This window comes from Jaculus jaculus, chromosome 8 (assembly GCF_020740685.1).
Source record: "Jaculus jaculus isolate mJacJac1 chromosome 8, mJacJac1.mat.Y.cur, whole genome shotgun sequence".
Lineage (NCBI taxonomy): Eukaryota > Metazoa > Chordata > Mammalia > Rodentia > Dipodidae > Jaculus > Jaculus jaculus.
Window position 1 is genome coordinate 68861886 of NC_059109.1, and position 4336 is coordinate 68866221.

Below are 4336 nucleotides of genomic sequence, written 5' to 3' on the forward strand. Positions count from 1 at the left end.
TGTTAGGTCCACTTGTTTTATGATGTCATTAATACAGATGCTTTTCTGTTCATTTTTTCCTAGATGACTTGTCAATTGGTGACAGTGGGATATTGAAGTCATCCACTACTATGTGCATGGGTTAATTTGTGATTTTACATCTAGTAGTGTTTTTTTAGTGAAACTGTGGACACCCATGTTTAGTTCATATGTTTAAAATTGTAATGTCTTCTCATCTGATGGTTCCTTTAATCAATAGAATGTGACCTTTTTATCTCTCCTAATGTTTGTTTGAAGTCTATTCTGTCATATATTAAGACATCAACACTTGCTTATTTCCTAGGCCTATCTGTTTAAATACCATTCTTAATCTTTTCACCCTAAGATAAATATATGGTTTTTATGAAGTTGTGAGTTTCTTGGAAATACCCTACAAGAAATACCCTGCCTTTTAAGCCCTTATTCTAGCCTTTCATTTCTGTCTGGGGAATTGAGACTGATGATGTTCATATATTATTGAAAGATGTATCTTAATTCCTATCATTTTTGTTGATTGTATAGTGCTTGATGTTTTTCTGTTCCTCTATTATGTTAGCTATTATTCATAGATTGTTTATTCTTTTTTCATTTACATTATGTTACTTGGATATATTTATAACAGTACAGCAACACTAAATTTGAGACAATGGATGTCAGTAGTTTAGATATCACTAGTTTATTAGAAAAAGAAGACATCAAAATTATTTACATGTTGAGACATTGCAGAACTTCAGTAGAATGAGCAGCTTCATATGGTACCATTTTAATGGTGATTTCAGTCTACTTAGTTGCCAAGAATGTCAAATCTCTAAATAAGAAATAATCCTTGTTGTCGATAACTACTTTGGTTCCTCTAGATTCTGGGAGAAGAATTTATCTCCAAATTTCACACTAACTGGTTGAATCTCTCCACTCTTTCCTTTAGAGTCTGATCCCATAGCTGCTACTGTTGCTTGCAACACTTTTCCTTGAGATTTTCCTTGAAGCATAATGCCACCTTTGGTTACAGTTTCAGTGGCACACCTTTTAACCAACACTCTGCCAAAGAGCAGAAGGAACTTTTTAAATGCTTGTTCCACCATGACTCTCACTGCTGCAGCTCAGACTGCTGTCTCGCTGTTGCCACAGGAGAAAGAGAGAACTGCAGACTGTCCAGACTGAGGGAACACCCATAAGACTCTTTATTCTTTTCTGTGGTCTCATATATGTGCTTGTTCTCTTCAGTCTGAAGAATTCATTTACATATACTCTGTAGAGCTGGATTAGTTTCATGTGTTCCTTTAGCCTTTTTTTTTTTTTTTTTTAATAGTGAAATGTTCTTTCTCCTTCACTTAGGACTGATATATTTCCTGGATATAGGAGTCTGGGTTGGTATTTCTTGTTTATCAGAGCTTGAAATATATCATTCTATGCTCTTCTGGATTTTAAACTTTCTGTTGAGATATCAGTCATTATTCAGAAGTGCCTACCTTTAAATGTGACTTTGTTTTTCTTTCATGCTACTGTCAATATATATAGTTCTTTATTATTAAAGAATACATGTATAATCTCTATTCCAGATATTTAGGAATTTAATTATAATATGATGAAGAGCGGATCTTTGCAGGTCTTGTCTTGTTGGTCTTCTAATATCTCCTGCACCTGCATTGACATCACTTTCCCCAACTTTGGGAAATTTTTTTCTTCTTTTTTTTCTTTTCTTTTTTTCTGAAAATCATTACTATTTCATGAACTTGATATACATTCTTTTTTCTAGGCCCAGAATTCTTACATTTGATCTCTTGATTGTGTCCTGGATATCTTAATATTCATGATCATAATTTACTAATTTATCATTCTTTTTGTTAGAATATCCCTCCAAATATGGAGGTTGTCTTCAAACTGCTTGATACCTCTTTTGATGAGACACTCTACAAGTTTCTCTTTTTTTATTTGATTTACTGTATTTTTTACTTCCTATTAATTTGTCTTTAGTGCTTCCACTTCCTTATTCATATCTTGTATTGACCTCCTAATTTTATTTAGCCAATTTCCTATGCTCTTTTCATATTTCTTTGGATTTTTTTTCTCTAGTTCATTTCAATTCTTTGTCTGGTTCATTTGAAGTCTTTTGTTGCATTTTATCTAATTCAGTCTCATTGGAGATCATTCCTATGGGAGTCATAAATTTTATAGGAGTAATTTTGCATTGATTTTTCTGTGTTTTTTATTACTGCACTGGTATTTTTGCATCTCAGGTTATTTCATTTCTTGGCTTGTCTGTTTCTTATCAGCTGTATTCTTATACATGTAAATCAGAAATTATAGCTTCAGGGTAGGAGCTCAAGCTGCCAGTGTAGAGTAGGGTAGTGTACTAACAGAAGGAGTAACTCAAACTGGTAAATATACTTGCAATTGAACATCCTAATCGAGAATTAACAATAGTCTTGGACTGAAATAATTTCTATGGTTAATGAAAAAGGCTGATATGAAGTGTGCTAAAAATTTGGTTAAAGTGGGATGGATATATGATGTATTAGGATGAGGACTAGAAGTAACTTTGAACAATTTGTACAAGTATATGGGAGGCAAAAGTTCCACAGACTCTAGAGGTCATTCAGGCTGTAGAAAGTTATTGTTATAGAGAATAACACAGAGGGAATAAGGAGCAGAGAATACATGAAAGTGAGTGGAAAGAGAGGGAAAGTATATAAGTTGTACATGGGAAGAGTAATAGATCCTAATAGTAGACTGGGTGGAGAAAAATGCAGAACAAATCTAAAATCTAACTGTTAAATACACAAAAATGAACAAAACAGCATGGACTATATATGCATGAGTGGAGTTTTTCTTTTTTTGGTAAAGTTACTAAGCTAGGCATGGTATCTCATGCCTTTAATCCAAGCACCAAAGAAGCTGATGCAGGAGGACTATCATGAGTTTGAAGCCAGCCTGACTATAGAATTAGTTCCATGTCAGCCTGGATTACAGTGAGATTCTGCTTTTAAAAAAGGCACTAAAAGATAAAAATATATCCAAACTGAAAAAAGTTATCCCTAACATAAAAATTACTAAAAAAATGGCATTGTACTAAATTCACAGGGGATCTAACAAGTCAGTATTTCTACCTTGATATTATAGATTGTGAAATATTTCCCTCCTTGGGCTGTTTTTGGCTACCTGCCCTGATATGGTGGTGCAATCATCACTTCCAGGTCAAATCTATATGCCCAGATTTGTGGCATGTATGGCCCTATTGTAAATCAGCCCAATTACCTTTTGTGGTGAATTTATTTCTCCTTTATGTTGAGTTTTAAGGCAGGATCATTCTTTGGTTTATTATGGGCTTGTCTCAGCTGGCTAAATTGATGATCAGTGGTTCCCATTAGCTGTTCTGGGTGCCGGGGGTGGTAAATAGGATCCCTTGGCTTCCTGTAATCTCTAGTGCATTCCCAGTGGTGACTTATCAGGGTTAGGAGGCTGTTTGGAGGTCCTGAGGACCATACTCAGCTTGTCTTGATTTTCTTTTCCTTCAGGTGTTTTTTTATTTTACCTTCATATGCTTTAGTCCAATGTGTTGTCTGATAGAAAACAGGCCTGTGTTGAGCCTAGACAAGTTACAGTCTCAGCAGCTTAAGATTTTATAACTTATTGTACCCAATAAGAAAGCATTCTAAAGTGAATTTTATTTTCAGGATTAACATTTTATTTCATAATAAAACATCCCTTAAGGTATTAAAATGGTATTTCTGACATTTTAAATAAGCATATTGAGGCCAGTAAATTTGGAAGCCTATGACAAGTGTTTATTTCTATCATTCCTTCAGAAAACTTAGTTTGTCTTGTAACTTTCAGGGAGATTTTGCCACTCTATTTTCTCTGTCACCCATTTTTATAGTATATTCCTGTGATATCCATGATATTAATATATCTTTTTAGAAATTTGCAAGATACCACTATCAGACACAAAAGATCAACTTTCTTTTATATAAGAAAAATGATGGGAGATAATTCATTCCACCAGAATCTCCATTGCTTGTTTCCTAAGCAAGAATTTCTTAGTGTTAAAAAATAGTGTTCTTGGCTAAAGAAAAGACTTCCTAGGATCATAAAAATAATGTTGTCAGTAGTCTATGTTTATACTTTTCTCATTCATTCCTGGTAAGTAGTACCAGGTATAAGGAAAATCTCTTATGTAACTCAGCATAATTTGTTCTCCAAGAACATTGTCTTTAATAATTCTCTCCATCTACCATCATTGCACAAAGGTTCCCTTCTAACCTTGCCCTTACTCCTACACTATCTTTTATCCTAATCATAAGTGTAGCTCTAACACTAA

At 33.9% G+C, this 4336-nt stretch overlaps 1 pseudogene; it reads right to left on the reverse strand.

The window, feature by feature from the left end:
• Positions 1–802: 802 nt before the first annotated feature.
• On the reverse strand, positions 803–1100 carry LOC101596278 (annotated as a pseudogene).
• Positions 1101–4336: the final 3236 nt, after the last annotated feature.